Consider the following 20,339-nt stretch of genomic DNA (forward strand, 5'->3'; position numbering starts at 1 on the left):
CCACCATGGAATAAACCATGTTAATAATTGGAGCAACTGGTGCATGGATAATGGTCTCAAATTAAGTGAGAAAATGTAGCATAGTTTATTCTGGTGACAAATCGTTTTCATGTACCATATTGGTGAAACAGCAAACAACCAGATGCTGTCATAAGGGAGCTATGCATGCTGGTTATTGCTTCTTTATCAATTAATCATCATGTTTCCACAGTGGTTTGGAAAGCTTTATATCTGGCACAACTAATTTCCAAAGGCATCTCCTCTAGATCCACATACGTTTTAATCTTCTTATACTAATATCCCATCATATCCATTATTGAATATAATGTACCATTTGACATGTATTTGTCTAACCATATCACTCAACTTGAGAGTCCTTAGTTTTATATGTAAAAACAATAAGTGCCCTCAAAAACCTGGCAGACATCTCTCTGCATTAATGTTCTAATAGAAACCTCCATGGAAATCTGTCTGGACTATTGAGCCATGAAAGATCCAGTCCTCTTTGTGTTATTATTCCATCACAGAACAAATAGCACTTCAAATACCCAGTAAAAGGAAATGATCATTTGAAATTTTGGGACCAGCTAGAGGGAGTCCCAAAACATAGAGACTGAATGGCCATAAGAAAAGACTTACATATGTTAAATCCAAAATACCATTTCTCAGAATATTCCCTTTTCTCTGAAGTATGGTGATTTTGGAGTTATAATATATAAGTTCAAGGTGGCTTGCCCCCCACATAAAGGATGCAGGGGTGGTTTGTTCCCTCTGCAAAAAGAAGTTTTAAGGAGATGAGCAATTTTCAAGATACACTCTTCCCCGGGTTTTTTGTCTTTTTTTACGGCTTTTCATTACTCAGCATTTTGAGTGCCGACAAACCTTTGACAACAGATTATTAAGTCATGATATGACGGATTCCTATCCCAATATATCCCTCACACCTGAAACAAACTTCTACTACATGTCATGCAGAGTAACATTCTTATCACATTCAGAGAAAACTTAGATAACTGGATGGACAGACACTAATTTTTTTTTTGTCTTTTCCTAATTGAAGTTGGAGGGAAGTTTTGCATAAGGATTTTTGGTTAGACTTATAATAGTCTGCAGACCGATTGCATAATATTTACCTTTTAACCTATGAAAGCTTATTTTGAACACCATTCTTAATGACTGTTTATTTTATCCATCAGGATCACATGTATTTCTGAGTGATTATTCATGCCATGAGTACAAATGTTTACCATCGACTTGTCATTTGGACAGAGTTTCCTCATAACTGCAAAACTATCAACAAATCCAATTTTATTGTTAAACGGCCAGGATAAATAATTGCATAAAATAATAATACAATACAATATAATAGCTTATAAACATAGTTGTCAAATTAGAATTTCTTAATAATGTCAGAAGTCCCTCTGGCCACCTTAGTAATGTGTGCTAACCCTAATCCTGCCCCTAACCCCCAATCTACCATATTATTTTAGGAAAACCTTTTCTGTTACACTGCTGCTATACATACAAATATGTCTGACGTTAGTGATAACGTTTTTAATGGATCACAAAAGGAAACATGCTTTTTCTTTGCAATCTTTTGTTTTTTGAAGGTTTAGGTTTTTGATGTTTTGATTTTTTGATAAGCTGGGATTGATTATTTATTTTTTGATCTTTCAACATTTCAGTCCATTGATATATCTATCTACGTGTGTGTGTGTGTGTGTGTGTGTGTGTGTGTGTGTGTGTGTGTGTGTGTGTGTGTGTGTGTGTGTGTGTGTGTGTGTGTGTGTGTGTGTGTGTGTGTGTGTGTGTGTGTACGGCAGTACATATAGTAAGCAAATCTTCCTATTGTTGACCATTGTTTTGTTACTGTGCTTTTCAAGTACAATTTAAGAAGGTGTAGGACAGTACTATATTAGCACGAAACAAATAGAAAAATGTACGTTTTAAATATTTCTAATATGAGATTTGTCAAACATGACAAATATTTTATTTGAATGATTTCTTGTAGGTAAGTTTATTCTTATGCTGATATATAATGTCTTTATCACATATCTAATGAAGGTCTGCTCATATCAAGTCCTGGCATGTATGGTATACAGGTTAAAAACAGAAAAGGATTGTCTACTCACTCTTTCTCTCATTTATGTTTTAAGTACATGCATGAATAAAACATAATGCACAGGAATTAGTAAAATGTAAAGAAAATATTATTTTTTATATATGTACAGCAACAACAACAATTACAACAAAAACACTTTCAATAGCAACTTTGAGATCCTCCACATGGGAGCACTTATTGCATACAGTAACTGAAACAAGTAATCTGCATTTATTTCTACTTAGTTATTTTTTTGCTTGTTGGTGTTTATGCATCTCTTTTACTTAATCAATAAATGCAGCAGAAACAAATCAAGGGTTCTTTTTGTTTACTGAATATGATTCCACACAATCAATGTTATTTAAAATGTGCATGCAATACTGGTTTTCTGAACTGCACTCTTTAATTTAATCCCCTACTCCTTCACTGACTACTGCAATTGTTATCTATTCTTTTTATACTCTTTTTCTAACATTGAAGTCCTCAAATATATGCTTTCTCAGACATATACAAACCATTAAAGTTATATATAGTTCAGCTTCTAAATATTTAGCAGCACTTATTGATTTATTGTCTCAGCCACTGATTGAGTAATGATTGTGTTGTAATCTGTGCCAGTTTGTGCTGACGCTTCCTATAGACAACAGAAAACATGCCTGCCTGCAACAAACTATCTATTCCCACAATTGCATCATCAAAATGAGGGGTCAGATGACATGGAATTATAAAAGAATTGGACAGCTGCTCAGCATATAGTAAATTTAAACACAGTTTATTAAACTCAATAAATATATTTCTGGTGAAGAATGTAAAGTAAAGGATATATATTCTAGATTCAGAAATCCCACTTCACACAATGAGAGCATAATTGCAGTAAAATGATGTGGAAAACTATCAAATGCTTTTTTGTAGTCAATCCATGCCATACTTAGATTCTTCCCCTTTTTACAGTTCTCCACTATAACATTATTTAACAACAAATGATCCTTTGTTCTACTGCCATAATTGAGTTTTCTTCTAAATGACTATAAACTCTGTCAGCGTCAATGTAGAGTTTATACGTCGTCAGAAGGCAAGTTATTGGTCTATAATTTTTTAGGGTAGCTTGCAGGTTCACTCTTAAGTAAGAGCATTGTTTTGCCTGTTGTTAGCCAGTGTGATGTCTGTTTGAGGTGTGCATATAAATAGTTCTTACTCATGCCTAAATCCTCGTTCAAAGATGTTAATACTTTTAACCAAAAGTTAGGTTCTGAATCTGGGCCTGGGGTTTTCCAGTTAGAGGCTTTTCTTAACTTTGTTTGAATCTCTCTGGCTGTTATTTCATCTCATTTCATATCCTGTACCTTTGAACTTCTTATTTTTTACTTCTTCTGTCTATTTAGCATCTTTGTTATGTTCCACAGGATCTTCATAGATACGTCTCTAAATTATATCTACTTCTTCTTTTTTTGGAGGTCTTTCAATTCCTTTTACCTTATTTCCCAGTTATCTATAATTTTTTTTTGGTCATCAATAAATTGCTTATTTTCCCCTTATCCCTTCTATTTATCTGAGTATCTTCTAAGTTTTTCCACCTTTGCTGAAATTTTTAGTTTGTTATTTGCTATAGTGCATGACAGATCCTGGTTTGTTCTAATAATGTGCATTGCTTTAATCACATCTATCTTTCTTAGTATTTTTGTTGATCTATTCCCTCTTCTATTATTTTCTAACAATGACACTTCTTGTCTTAATTGCTTTATAGTTTTCTCTATTCGATATGTCCATGATGGTATTCGATTTCTCCCTTTCCTTTCCCTCAATACGCTTGTGTTCTTGTGGCAGAACTTTATCAGTTATTAATGTAGCAGCACAGTAATATATCCTGTTTACTTCTGTTATATCGCATGGATCTTTATGGACAGTCCTAATTACTGCATTCATTTGTTTTATCAAACTTCTGACTTTATGGGTTTTATTGACCTTCTGATGTCTATTTCTCTCATTGATCATAAAATATCTATCCATGTCCATTAAATCAAACAACTCTTCTCTTAACTCATTTTCTTCCATACTGAGGTTACATCCCTTGTTTTCCGTTTCCTACGAGCATTCTATAAAAAGTTCTACAGCATCTTCCTGTGGCACATTCTCTTCAATTTCATCCTGTGTCTTCTGTTGCTTCTTTTATATGGGAACTCACTGGCCTATCACTTCTCAACATTGATTTCATCAGAGTTTCCACAGTTTCCTGTTCCTTCCCTTGCTGTCTAGCTTCAAGTGAACATTTATACTGGTCTACTGTGGAAGGCTCCAAAATATATTGATATGGCACCTGACCTGTTGCTTCCTATTCCACTGGTTTCCCCTTAATTTGGATATCCATTGCTCTGTCCTGTTGTGGTGCTTTCTGCATTTGATTTTCTACACTGAATCCTTATCTTTGCAGCTGGTCCATAACCTCAATTTCTATTTCTTTGAATTTTCCATTACTAATCTCTTTTTCTACTGTTCCTTTTAGTCTTCTTATTTTTTGTATTGTTAACTTGTCCCTATCCGGATTCCTTTGCCTGTATTTCTCTCCAAATATCTTTGGTGCTGCTCTTTTTGTATTAGTTAGTTTTGATTTCTCCTTTGCATAAACATTACACCATATTAAATTGCTTGTCCTTTCCCCTGTGCATATTTCTTCTTCACATGTCTCCTGATCTTCTTGTTTTTCCTTATTCTGGGGACTCACTCCATCATGCTGTGATGTAGTCTGTTTTAGACCTTCTACATTAAATCCTTCACTTCGCAGGCACTCCATAACTTCAACCTCTATTTCTTAAATTTCTGCTTTACTAATCTTCTTTTCCACATTATATCTTTGTGATTTTAATTTTTTTATTGTGAAATTTTCCATATCTGGATGCCTTTGCCTATATTTTTCTTCAAATATCTTTGAGACTGCCTTCTCTTTATTAGTTAACTTGGCTTCGTTCTTTAGATAAATATTGAACCATATCAAATCTCTCTTTCTTTCCCATGTCCATATTTCTTTTTTATATTTTTCAAATATCTCTAGGTTTTGTTGTTTATATTTTCGCACTTCCTCAAATGCTTCTTTTTCCAAACAGATCAAAGTTTCATGATCTATATATTGTTTTTCAAAAATCTGTTGTATTAATGAACACAAATTTTTATTTGAAGCTTCTGACAGTTTCATTTTGTATATCTTGTGTCTGGAAAAGCTGAACTCTTTACATAATAGTAACAATACATAATTTCTTTCTTATCCTCAATAGACCACTGTATCGTCTTTATGGCTCTTCTTTTGCCAATCAATTTTTTTGAGTTTTGTGGACTACTGATTCCTTCTCCAACAGGGGGGCCATCCTCCTCCTGGGCCTGGCCTGGCCCCATTGCAGGATTGTTTCCTTATTTTGAGGATTCTACATGGTCATTTTTAGTCATTTTTTTCCAGTCCTGGCAACAGTGCGCCTACCAGGATTGGGCACATTTTTATCCTGGGTCTTGTGCACCCAGCTATCTTTTTTATTTTTAATTTACTTCTGTTCATAATATATATACTGTATAAATACAGTCTATATATCAATGTCATCTTGGTGAGATTTTGTGAAAAACAGCGTCCACCTCGCGAAGGTACTCACCAAGACTTGGGGATGAATTCAATTTCAGCACTACTACGCTCCTTTGCTTGCTGACATTTCATCTCTCCATTAGGACTCCAGTAAGATGAGAGTGATGTCCTGTCACACATGCCTTGATTTATCACCACAATGCAGTACTGCCACTTCAGTAAGCATCGGCTGGTGAATATCTCAATCCCCTAATTTTTATTTCATTTTGAACAAGGCCACATGATATTAAAATGTTTCAGATGAGGTAACTACTCCTCCTTACCTATAGAGGATTGTCATTGTCTTTCTGAAAGAGCTCCATCACCTCAGATTTGGAAGAGCTGAGCTTCAATAGGCTGCTTCACACATTTTAGCAGATGCTTCTAGTGCATGCTGTAAATCAAAGTAAACTGAGTATAATATAATAAAAAAATATAAACATTCAGGACCATTATTCTCACTGTTACATGTGTTACATTTGAGGCACATGAAGAAAAAAGACAAGGGATATATAGCACATAAATATAATAGGTAAAAAATATTTTCTATTAACAGGCATGGCAACAACAATTTTCAGATCATCTGCTGAAGAACCATCATCAACCATGTCAGCAAGTTGTTGTGTCTTTCGGCTGTTTCCCAGTAAGGAACTCCGGTCCGCTAATGATTGGCAGTAGATTTTTACGAAATGCCGAGGTGCCAGCTTGATGCCCAACCTTCAATGAAGGCATGCCCATTTACACACGCATGTCTTTTGAATGCTACCCAACCACAGGGAGGACATGCAGACTCCACACAGAAGGCACTCCCAAGCCAAGCCAAGAATCGAACAGAGATCCTCTTGCTGTGAGGTAACAACGCAACAGTGTCAGCAAGTAAATTCTTGTATTTTAATATATATAGTTTGTGACACTTATAAAACAAACAAGCACAAGATACCCTATTTGTTAAACATGTATGCTTTCTTGTATTCTTTTTTTAAATACATAAGTTAAATTTCTTAGCTAAATCTTTCTTATTGGTAAAGTTAGTTCATACCTATGTAGTAAATAAGTTATCAAACAGAGTCCATAATTAGCCATTGGGTTTTATTTTATTCCCATTTAAAGAACTGTGCAGAAATATAAAGCTCACATCACTGAAAATGTGATATATAAATAAAAAAAATAAACAAAGAGACAATATAAATTAAAAAAAGACAGTTTATCTCCACATCCCTGTCTCTAAACACGTTAAATTTGAGAACACTTAACTCTGAAACTAAGAAAAAAAGTTTGTTTTAGCTACATTTTATCTTTTGTCTGTAATATGAATTGCCCCACAATGGAAGCAATTTATACCTATCTTCATTGCAGTGCTGGCAAAGCAGAAAATGATTAACTCAAGTCACTGACAGCAAATCTAAGCACTAAAACAGATGCAGTTCATTTGGAGGTCAACAGAACAATAACTCATAATTCATTCTGTTCACTAAAAAATAAAAGCGCATGCAAACAGCTGCTGCAAACAGCATGTCTTTTTTTTTTACTTATCACAAAATTAGTAGTATTGTGGCTAAACCGAGTATTGCTCATAAGCAGCATTGTCTACCGCATTGTCTAACCAAAGAGGCATTCCAAGGAGGCAATGCTTCATTATGGCAAAGTGTGGTGTTCTTGTTTTCATTGTTTGAAGTACACTGAGGATATTGTATGGAGCTGACACACATTCTGCAGCACTATTCTATCGAGGAAGGAGTATACTTTTAATTACTGAAGCTTTTGTCATTGAGGAATGTAGGCTTAGGGTTTGCATTGTATTCATTATTTTGTCTTCTGCGGTAGAATAACAGGAAGGCCTGCATTTATATAGATGTAAAATGTTTTCTAAAACTTCTTAATGACCCTTGAGAACAGTGTTTAAATGGTAGCAATAATAAATAACTACTAATGCTAGAAGCAATCAAGTAAATAAAAGCATCTATTGAGCTTGGCATAATGGTTAAGGTGTTTACCTTATAGACACAATGTGCAGGGTTTTATTTTAAGATGGGATAGTTGGACAGGCCTAAAATAGCCCCCAAGGACAGTTAGCCTAGTAATAACCTATAAACCTATTGTATAGCTTATTTCAAGAAATGTTGCCTGTATTATGTTTTATTGTGCTCTCTATTTGTTTTGGTGAAAGCAACTATATTATTAAACATTATTCTGAACTAAATTAATTAAATGTAGCAGTCGGATGTGTGCAGCTGTTTTGTCATTTTATTGTAGTGTGTGTGTGTTTCTTTTTTTTTTTTCCAATACTTTCTGGTAAGTTGTTATTGTGTTGACAACTCCCATCACTTGCAGAGGAAAATTGTGTGCTGGTAGTTATCTGTTATTGTTTTAATGAAGTGGCATATAAAACAAAATATCTTTGTCATCTGCAGAATGCACGTTTTAATAATATTTTAATATTATTCTAAGTTAAACATTATTGTAAGAAGCAGAAAATATGTTTTTATTGAAAGATGGATAGTTATTCTAATTTTGTATAAGAGGACATGTGTGGGATTAACAATGATGGACCATTCAGCAAAGCAGATGCAGTTCTCTTTATCTGTAGAACAGTTGGAAAGTGATTCACATTGAGAACAGTACTTTTGTTGTAATATTCAGAGCTTTGTTCAGATCTAAGAGTACATCCCCATCTACTGCATGTATCAGACCAGGTCAGGCTTTTATCACCTATGAGGTCTCCAAGACATAGCACTCAGTTGTCAGACTGTGCAACATTCTGGTGTGTTACATTGGAGTTGTTATAATAACAACACTACACATATAAACCTCACATATCACATATTTGAAGTGCTATTCAAATTACACAGGTTCACATTATATGATATTATATCATGGCACATATACCACCATCCATTGTTAGCCTGAATGCTGGGGGCACATCCTGTCATTCTGTGCTCTCAAACTGATGTTAGTACTACAAATGATTACTAATACATTCCTAGACATGGTAGCAGAGTTATATTAGGGATGTAAGTTATATCAGGGATATACAACATGGCAAGCCATGTGTCTCCCATCTTCTAAGGTATTCTTATAGCTTTGTCCCAATGGAGGAAATAATGTCTCTTCACTGTATGCTCACACACACACACAAACACCATGCACACACAAAAACACATAGCCATATACATTGCGCTGTGTGTGAGTTGTACAGCAATGTATACGGCTGCGTGTGTGTGTGTGTGTGTGTGTGTGTGTGTGTGTGTGTGTGTGTGTGTGTGTGTGTGTGTGTGTGTGTGTGCACACACGTGCATATATTCATATCACTACAGTTTAGATATACCCACTTGAAGCTAACAAATGTTTCATTTGTACTCAGTGGGATACCAGGACAAAGAAAAACAGTACACTATTAAAAAATGCTGATGTGTTTTCAAACCTCTTTATCCGTTTAGCCATTTACTTGACATTCAGGGATAAATTTCTGACTATGATGTAAGAGGCCCAAGTCTGACTATTTATTTGGCAACTTGTATGAGCTGGCAGAAGAGGAAGAGGGTGGGAGTGATAAGCCACAAATGACTCACTCATTGTGTGTGTGGGGGTGTGGTACTTGCCACCAGGGTGACTCCAAGCAGGAACACTGGGTGTTTCACCAGAAGAACATGTGCCTGGGAGTATACACCACTAATCTGTATTAGTTCACGGCCCACAGACATGTGGAGCTTGTAAAGCTGCCAAAAGTGTGGGTGGTGCTCCTAGTGGGAGGGTAGGCTACCCTACTATACTTGGAAATTGGCACACTCATTATTTCCTGATTCTCACCATAGAGGGGTCAGATCAGCAGAAGAGGCACCACAAGAAGGAACTAATGAGTTGCAGGACACTTACCTATACCAGGGAGCCCGGTTCTCACTCCCAAACAAACAAATAGGTCAAGTGAGATAAGGTAGTAGAGCAATTGTGTAGCTCCAGTGGGATTTAAAAAAGACCACTGTGCATTTTTGTCGACACCATTATCATTTGCATCTCATAATTTGTTTGCATTCTAAAAGTGACAGACACACTAGATGAACGTATTGGGTGGTGCATTAGGAAGGAAGGATATAGAGCCTGCTGTTATTTATTTAGTAGAGCTAAACTCCAGCAGCATGGGAATACATTGAGTGACACTGCAAAAGAAACTTTGCAGTGGTAGTAAACTTGTGTCTTCTGCATGCATATGTTTGCACATTTTTTCTATACATAAAACACAAAACAATCCAAATAGGACACTTTTTCTGAAGTAAACTGATAAAAGCATGTCAGGCAAAGAAACAAGCTTATATCATAATCAACATAATGATATCTATTTCACACCAAAATTCAGCTCATATTTAGAACAAGCCATCAGTTAATCACCTTTTCACTTGTGTTTAACTCATTACAGCTGAGTATTACCTCCAGGTGCTTCTGCAGTTGCATCCTACTTTTGCCTCTAGGTGTCAAATATTACCTGCTCATGTTTGTATTATTAATGCCAAAACTATGCTATGTACAAACTATTAAAATATTTCACCTTAAAGTTTTCAGAATGGCAAACACAACTAGATTGCTATTTGACCTCTATGTAGTCATACATTTCATGTTTTTGTAAGGATACTGACAACCAAGTAGCACAGACCGTTCTGCTTAGCCTCATATAAAAGCTCTCAGCAGGATGAAAAAAATGCTGCTGACAGTATGCATGCAATGTTACTTGGTGTGGCGATATTATACGTTGTTTATAAAATATTACAAACTTAATTGTTACAGTGTTTACTGTTGCTTATAAAATCCATTTTAAGACCTATAAAATAGTTTGTGCTGAAGAGTTTGCCCTTTGCACCTGTTTAGTAACTGCTATGGTACCAGAAATATATTTGAGCATTTGTTTGATAGGTGAGAATATCATTTGATTTTATCAATAAGTTTAGGCTCCACCTATTGGAAGTTACAGTGCAGTTAATCCTGCTGATGTAGTTCCATTTAATATTATTTGTCAGGGTAACTCATATATTCACAGCTCTCTTACTGTGTCCTACACTTTCAAGGACCTGAAATAAAAAAAAAAAAAAAAAGTCTTTAGCCCTACTTACTGTCTGTACATTGCATTTGTTTTACTATTCTTGCCCCTGACAGGTGCTGACTTATCCTTTCCTTCAATTTCCTGACTGATTTACCCACGTAACGCCATGTTCTTTCCTTACACATAGCACAGTATATAACAGCATATCGCATATGCAGTATTGGAGTCATAATAAAGTGCTGTATTGTATGAAATTGTTTCTATATGTACACGAGTTGGTCTTCTTAGTATGTTTACGCATACTACAATTACAAAACTGAAAAGTATCACACTTCTTTGTCAACTTATTTCATATCAAGCAGTCATCAATTTTATATTTAAAGAACAGGAGGTGGTTTAAATTGGGCAATATTTAGAAAGGCAAATATGGCCTAATATCTTCAATTTCTCCTACTTTCTGGGGCTGCTAAATTAATCTAATTCCATCTTATAATATAATATTTCCCTAGGATATCTAAAGTTTATATTGTAGGAAAAAAAAAAAAACATTCCCTGCAGTCTAATTAGTATGAGTGACACCACATCCAGTAGTTTCGCTATTCTTATTTTCTTGTATTCATGATGTTACATGTTAGAATGGCGGGCAGGATAGATTTTTGTCCAAGCACTTTGAGTCAAGAAACACAATACTTATGCCATCACAACCAGTTTATAAACAAAATACACAAAAATATTATAGCACAAATATTTAAACTTCTGATACACTTCCTAAAATGCATTAAGTATTAAACATTTCCTTAGATTTGTTAAAACACGCATAGAACATTGCAATATTACGAGCAGCAGTGACCGCTCACCATCAAAGAAAGACAAGCAGCATTACACCCTCTGCTCATTCCAATCCCAAAATTGTAAGAAAGTGCACCTTGGCTCACCTCATAAACTAAAAAGGAAAGGGGGAATGTAAAAGAAGAGAAGAGAGGTTCACCCTGAGCCCTTCTTCAGTTCTCATCAAAACACCTCAGAATCTTCTATACACAGGGTCAGGCAGCTAGGAACAACTGAAATCATGCAACATAAGTCTGAGCTACCTAATCAACCCTTCCTCTGTTGATCTTACATCCTTCCAGCCTGGTCCTTAAATTTAACTCTTGCGTCCCCATTCTACTTCAACTCCTTACTTCTTACACTTAACCATGGCCCACTGCTTGCCCCCTCCCCTAGATTCCCCTCATTTATTTCCCTTACTCACCACAAAGTGTTCTTGTACAAATCTTTCTCTGGCCATACTTCAATTCTCCAAGCTCTTCGTTCAAGGAAACACACCACATATGCCATGGTCACTAGTTAATGAACAAAACACACACATACATTTTACAGCACAAATATTTGAACTTCTGATACCTTTCTTTAAGCACATTAAGTAATAAACATTTCCTTACATCTGTTAAAACACCAACAGAACATTGCAACATCATGGGCAGCAGTGACCACTCACTCTCAAAGAAAGACAAGCAGTGTTGATTTCTCTTCTGACTCCAATCCCAAAATTATGAGACAGTGTACCTCAGCTTACCTAACAAACCAAAAAGGAAAGGGGAACAGAAGACAGCTTCTCCTTGAACCCTTCTTCTCCACCCACCAGTCTGTGCACAGGCTCTTCCCTTTTCTCTCTCACAACTGCCTGATGATATCATGTAAAGTCAATACCATACGTACATTAAACAACTTGAGCTCTATCTCATCTCATTCAGATGAATTCCGTCATCTCTATACTCAAAGCTTAATCTCCATCACACCTAAATCTGTTAATGCCCTTGATACTTTGTGATCAACAAAATGTCTAGCCCTATCTAATGTTACACAACTGTTTGCCTGCTTCCACACTAGTCTGGGTATAATCTCTGACCTCACTATAACCATATGCAGATGCTGTTGTGATACTTTAACTAAATCATCCACTATCAAGGCCAACAATTGACTTTTAGGTACCCAACCTAAATCATTGCCTCCTAAATAAATAATCAAAATCTTCAAAAGCCCCTAATACTGATTTTATCTTTTCAAGCTTAAACAACTGACAGCAAAGTAAACCTCTAAATCCTTGCCATGCAATCTTCTACATTGATTATGAAATCCCTAACATACTTCCTCCAGGCCTCATGACTGAACTCTTCTCTGCCCAGAATCCTAATGAGTGCCTCATAATAACTACAGTGCCATCTGAAAAACAAAGAAATAGATACAGTAATGTCATCCCATCTTATATAATCTAAAAAAGCTCTAGATTCCCAGTGCCTCACTCTCTGAATGACTTCAATCGACTTCCCTTCCACAGTCAAGTCAAATGGTCTACCAGTCCAAAAGTAATGAATGGAGAATCTGCTGACAAGCTAATGCTTTACACACCAATCTAGTTAACTGTGGTTTTAACACCACTCCACCCTGCACAGTTTGAAAAAATGATACCTCATCATGTTCCCCCCAAGTTCTCCTTTAATGTTTCTTCTAGGCTATTAAACATAATGACTTCTCTTGCTTCTCAAGTGACACCATTGGCCTACCACACCCCACCTGATCAATCTTCAGTCACCTGAGCCAAGTTAATGTTATAGAATCCAACACATAAACATCTTTCCACTGCAAAGAACCTAACACTTCACCCACTATAAACATACCCATATATATAATGGCAATGAAAACTCCATAAATGGTATAGTCTGACATATCTCCTAACAACACCCACAAACTCTTCAACAAAATCATAAGCACCTATCTGGTCACCAGAAAATGTCCATTTTCATTCTTCTGTCTCAGCCTCTCCCATCCTTTCAACATTCTCACTACCAATCAATATTTCAAGACATCATCCAAACTGCCCAACCTAGCCTCCACACTCAGAGCTGCCCAGCTGCACTTTGATTGTTCTAACTGCCTCCCATAAAGTCCAACTATATACTACATAATGCGTGACTAAGTCCACTGACCATCTCCTATGCTGCACTGGCAATTGACTGACATGGAAAAGCAGCTAATGCAGAATCGTATGCCTTTCAAGTAGACTTGGCCCTAGATTTTTGTACTAACCATCCTGCAATGGATTTTTAGTGCCCCACACTTTGCCCAGAATGACTACAGGCCTCTGTCTTGATGTTGGCACCAGTGACCAAAACCTGTATGATTGAAGCAGAGAAAAACTATCAGCTATCAGGTTAACCCTGCTTGGAAAATGCCTTGCTGTAAAAGTAAAATTGATTAATAAGCTCTCTAAAAACTGCTTCTGAAAGACCAACAATACTAATGGACATTTGGCATTTTTTTGTAGTCAGCATATGCACTATGGCCTTGTTGTCCAAATAAAGCATCATCCTTTAGTTTACCAATTTACTTTTTTACACCATTGCTGTTGCCAAAATTGGCATAATCTCTAAAAGTGCAACACTCTTCCTCCATCCATCTGTCTAACTTTCAGGCCACTGAGCTGCAAACTATTCACCAATGAAAGCTGCCATGTCATGCTCCCCAGACAAATTGGTAAATAAAATTAAATCCTCTTGAGAGAACCAATTATTTTCCCAAACAGCACACTATTAAAACAGTCAAGAAATTATTCTACCATGTCAAATCTTCCTTAACCAGTTTTGTGACATGCACGTAATGATGCTTGCTCTTACTGCCCTTTAGTACACGGTACGCAGACTGTTGACCTACAAAAAGTCCTACCTGGAATGGTGGTCCTACAAGCAACCTTCAATGAACCTGACAAATCCATTACATCCCTAAGCCTTGTCTTATCCCTCAGCTGGATCCATGCAATTTTCTGCCACAACTTCACAAACTTATTCTGTGGAAAGCAAAATATACCACATTCTGCATCTAATATCAAACCCAAGAATTTCAAAGCTTTACTAGGGGCCTCTTGCTTCTCCTGTGCTAAAGAAACCCATAAGTTCATCACACATAGCAATAAAAGCTAACAGCACTTCCTAGGTCCCTTCATTCTTTACCCTCCACTATTAACAGAAAATCATCCAAATAATGAACTGCCCTCTGTTCCCCACAAACTACTGCCATATCCATTGTAACAAAAAACTAAACATCTCAAAGGTAGTGCAAGCAACAGTGCAACCCATTGGCATAGCCTTATCAAAATAACATTTTCTATTCTCTAAGCTGCCTATCATTGGCCAGTCAGCTGGCCTCTCCAGCAACAAATGAAAAGCAGATTCAATGTTCAATTTTACAAGCCTTGGGCTGTCAAATTCTCTAAAAAAGCTAACTTCATCATCAAGAGATGAATAATGCACCTGTGTGTCCATCTTACTTTTGTAATCATTAACATAATCCCATCCTGGGGAGGATAGATAAGGAATCATCTGAAATGCTCCTTGTCTCTTCTTGGGTACCAAGTCCAAATGTAACACTCTGAAAGACACATATGGAGGCCCTTCAACCATACCTAAAATCCTCCCCAACCTGACTTCCTTATCAGTTAAGGCTTGGAATATGTCTGCTTTCCCTGTGTGGATCATAAATTCTCATACACTTGATTGTGCCCTCTAACCAAGGATTTAATGGAAAATCCATACTGGAAACTCTGCATGACTTCCTTTGTCATGTTGTGGCTTGGATAATCCTTTAAACATTGTCTCATCACTGACACCCTAATATGGATGTGTCAACATTGCTCTCTGAGCAAACCCTCGAAAAAAAAGTTGAACCCCTTTGGCCCTGAAATTTCCTCCTTCTTCTAAAATTCTGTTGACCCATACCTGCTTGTCCACTCACCTCTTGAGTCAGTCTTCCTTGTGCCAGCATTTTTGTGCAGTATGTGCCCTCCCACATGTAGAACATATATGCATAAAATGGCACACTGGCCATGAATACTTACCGCAATTAAAAGACCAGTCTCCTATCTCCTCCCCAAACCATAGTTGACCAGCAATGGTCTCTAATTTGGTTGCTATCCAAATCTCAACTGAAAACCCAAATCAGTGTTTCATCTGCTACTTCTCTCTTACTAAAACATTGTTCATGCCACAACTATGCATTACCGCATCAAAAACTGTTGTGCCTCTCCAATTGCCAAAAAAGTAGGCCGATAGCCATAAAGCCTGTGAACTATCCTTCTCCAACATAACCACCATATGATACATGAAACCCAATGTCCAATTATCCCATGCCCATGTCCTGAATTTACCTTGTAGTTTCCTACCTAATGCCACCAAAGCTGTCAACCAATCCTTTGTCAATGATATGTCCACATCTCCTAACCTCTTTACTCCATCAGCATTGATCAGCTCAATCACGTCAAAATAATCACCTCCCCAAATCTTTTCCTTTATAGCTGTGGTCATATGCTGGGTTATGAAAACCCAAGAAGTGCCTGCCAAAAAGACTATGTGGCAAGCCATTCCCCTGGCCATGAGCATAAATCCTCATTTACCACCTCTGTTCATGGCAACTGGTACTTAGCCACACCAAACACTGACTCTAAGTCAGTTGCATCTCCCATAGCTTTGGTTATCCCTACCTAACTCCTAACTTCCGGTACTTCTTCTTCATACCTCAGAAAATTACCCAGCCTATTCTGCTCATCCATACCATCCAGCAACTCGCCTGCCCACTCATTGTATATTGTTATCGTTACCTGCTAGTATCCAGTAATCTGCAGGTTGGGCTCCTTCTGTAGCTGGCACTGCTATCTGCCTGGCATGTTTCCCTCCAGCTGCTTCCAACTGGTGATCCACCTCCCTCCACTCTGCTAGTATCCAGTAATCTGCAGGTTGGGCTCCTTCTGTAGCTGGCACTGCTATCTGCCTGGCATGTTTCCCTCCTGCTGCTTCCAACTGGTGATCCGCCTTCCTCCACTTCCTTTGTCCTCTGGTCTTGCAGCCTGCATCACCCTTCAGAACTGAGGATGCTGTGCTAAAGGAACTTTCTGCTTCCCTAAACAGCTCCTCTGACTGTGCTATGACTCAAGCCTATCATTCCTTCATTGATGTTTCTGCCATCGGAAACATTAAATATGACCATTAGTAAAGTACATTCAAAGCAAACATTTCTACATTCCCCCTACCTACCACCCACTAAAACTGTCTGTGTACAACTTCCTAGTGTTTTTCACACATTGCCCACCCCCTTCCTGGACATCCCTTATTATCACTCCATATTCCATTTAATAATCATTACTGATTTTTTTTTGTTTTTTAGATGCTGCTGTTAGATAACTTATGTTTGTAATGCAAAGTATGGGGTTGAGGTTAGAGGATGTGGTACGGTCAGCAATAGGGGCAGCACAGATGAGAATCGTGTCTCTCCTGTCCACCTTACTTATGTGTGTGCTATGCCTAAGCCTACAGTTGCACCTAATCTCAACCCTGCACATTATTTTACTAAAAACTCTTTCCCTATCTGTATGTTTACACAAGACAAAAGGTCACAGAGGAAACTAACACAGAACTAAATCTATCCCCTTACCAAACCCTTATTCTAACCTGAGAACACTCACACATACAAATTAAACGCTATAATACAGTCTTGCACATTTCCACAACCACCACCTTTTCAAACATTCATCATATCTACAATATCGAAACCATGAATTCATGCAAAGTACTGCCATACACACACACACACACACACACACACACACACACACACACACACACACACACACACACACACACACACACACACACACACACACGTGTGCCATCACTCTTTTTTTCACTTACAAAAACTTGTCATTCAAATGTGTTTTCATCCAGTTGTATTGCACATATAGTAAACTCTCAATTTACCAGAACTCAAGCAACCAAGATTTTAACAAACAAATCCAATATTAGCTATGATGCTAGGTGTCTCCCTAACAGACTAAGTGATTGATTCCTTACTTATTTGATTAGAAAACATACACACAATTCCTGTAACATTTCATTTTGCTACATTTGCAATAAAAAACACCTTTCTCCTCCCTTATTTAACACTCTTCTTCAACAATATGACTAAGCACCTCTAAAACTCTTCAATTGGACAATGCGGTACAGTACTTCAATAGTGCTTTCCTACAAATACTTAATGATCTAGCCCCAATTAGAAAAATTCTTACCAAATCCAAACAGCTTCCCTGGTTGTCAATAGGCACAATTATTCTACTAAAACAAAGGGGCACAGCCTGGTATCTCTTTCAGAATAATAGAAGTAAACAAAATCTCATTACCTAACAAAAACTTGGAAATCACACCAAAAAACTAATTAAACAAGACAAAAAAACTACTCCCGAACAAGTCAGTTAAAATACCAGAAAAATACCAAAAGATTCTGGCAAACAATCAACCTCCTTCCCAACCCAGGAAAACCCACTACCCCAGCCCCAACTCTGACCAATCCAAATGATTGCATATCCACTCAATTTAACTCCCATTTTATTAACTCAATAATGTCTCTACTAAACAGAACCCCTAAGATGCCTTTGTCCATACCTCAAACCTCCAACAACAATTCTACCCTCCTCTATCTTAAACCTATCCAAACAAGTTATGTTAAAAATCTCCTTTCTAAACTAAAACCTTGCACACTAGCTTTGAAGCCCCAAGCTGGTTCCATAGCTACCTGTCAGATAGGAAACAAGCAACTTTATGGGACAATAAACTCTCCCCCCAGCTCCCTATATGTGTAGGAGTTGCAGAAGGATCTATCCTTGGCTCAGTTTTATTCACAATTTTTCCAATGACCTAAACTCCTCAACAAATCCAGCCTCAATCATACAATATGCTGACGATGCTTCCCTAATCTGCTCTGTCCCCTCTATCAAGGAACTCCAAGAAAAAACTCAGGCAGCCCTCCACAGTATTGAAAACTAATTAACAGCCCATCAACTTATACTTAACCCCAATAAAACCAAGCCTATGGTCTATAATACCTTAACAACAAGCAAACAACCTCCTCTCTCTAGTTCCTCCTGCAATGGCACACAGATAGAACCAGTTGAAGATACAAAACTTCTTAGCGTCACAATTGATAGTGGACTTAAGTTTGACAGACACCTTGCACTAATACTTAAAAAGGTTCATGTCAAACTGGGTTCTCTCTATAGGGCTAAATTGTATCTTACTGACTATGCCAGACTCGCAACATCTCAAATCCATCTCTTATCTTCCCTGCTTTACTGTTCACAAATATTAACCAATCATTGCAAATCTGAATTGAATAGCCTTGAATCATGCTATAACAAAATAACCAAATTTGCCACTAATCAGTCTCAAATATCTCAAAGATCTCACCATTGCATTGCCCTTCTCCAGCTGAACTGGTTAGAGCTCTTTTGCCTGCTTACTCTGAGATAGCTACTAACTAAACTTATAAAAATTCTAAAAATATAGCTGCAGTCGGCAGTCCAGACACTATTCTCTCTCCAACTAGCTCCATTTCCACTTCAGTGAAAAAGATAATGGCTCACCAAGTTGTAAACAATGATAAATTATGAATTAATGACAGTTATTTGAGCAAGTCCAGCTTAATAAATAAACAAGTAAGAATTAAGCGCTTTTCGTCGTCTTAATATGAAGACTTCTTCAGATAAACCAGATTCTCCTACTACTCCTTTATAAGTAACTTCCTACTAAGTCACATGATACATATAATTCAATTAACGATGTTTGTAATTAATTAAAATTTTTAACCTACTAGCCAATTATTTACATAGCATTTGCTAATGCATTAGCTTGTTATGCTTGCATACCCAAGAACGGGTGTATGTATACGCAAAATTACAAAACATTTTAATCACCTACACTTCGCTTTGTATGTATAATACATCTATATACTATTTGTAAACCACTCAAAAATGTAGGCTAATAGACAAATGTTTTATAGCATTTTGCAAATGCATTGAACAGTTGCACTTTCATACCCAAGGAAAAAACATTTGTATAAGCACATAAATACAAAACATATATAATCCCTTTCACCTCCAATGTCTTGCATTTTGTGTTTTATGCTGTCCCTGCATCAAGTGCATCTGTTTAAATTTTTCTGTCTCAAAATGCATAAAATGGAATAAATTTAAATTATGCCTGGATATAAACAGGCATTTGTGTTTAGTTGCCACACTAGCTCTAATCTCTCTAGTAAAAGGCTATCAGGTCCACCTCTTCCATCTGATCTAGTTTGATCTATAACTCGGAACTTAAATGTATGTTCTGGATGTTCCATTATATGTCTTGCAAGAGCGTTATCTGACTTCCTATGACTAATGCTGTACAAGTGCTCATACACCCTTTCCCTCAATGTTCTGATAGTTTTCCCTATATAGAAAACATAGCATTGTTGACATTTAGCTAAGTACACTATCATTTTAGACTGACAGTTGAATTTGTCTTTAGTGTAATATTTTTTGTTTCGTAAATAGAACATCTGCCCTGTTTCCATATGTAAATTTCACATCAGGCATTTAGTCATACCCGGGTTCCTAATGAAACTATGAGGCTGATTTTCAAAAATGTTTTTAACATTTCTTCCCTTCTTAAAAATGATCTGGGGTGGTTTTACAAGCTTTTTTCCAGTAAAGGGGTCATTTTCTAGAATTTCCCAATTCTTGTATAAGC

The 20,339-nt window shown here is 36.9% G+C and overlaps 1 protein-coding gene across 8 annotated transcripts in view; it reads left to right on the forward strand.

Annotated features, from left to right (window-relative positions):
* Positions 1-20,339, forward strand: part of LOC122800839 (uncharacterized threonine-rich GPI-anchored glycoprotein PJ4664.02-like) — a 662,067-nt gene that overhangs the window by 95,051 nt on the left and 546,677 nt on the right. The gene's annotated exons all lie outside the window — the stretch shown is intronic.

This window comes from Protopterus annectens, chromosome 4.part1, assembly GCF_019279795.1.
Source record: "Protopterus annectens isolate FY-2018-M chromosome 4.part1, PAN1.0, whole genome shotgun sequence".
Lineage (NCBI taxonomy): Eukaryota > Metazoa > Chordata > Ceratodontiformes > Protopteridae > Protopterus > Protopterus annectens.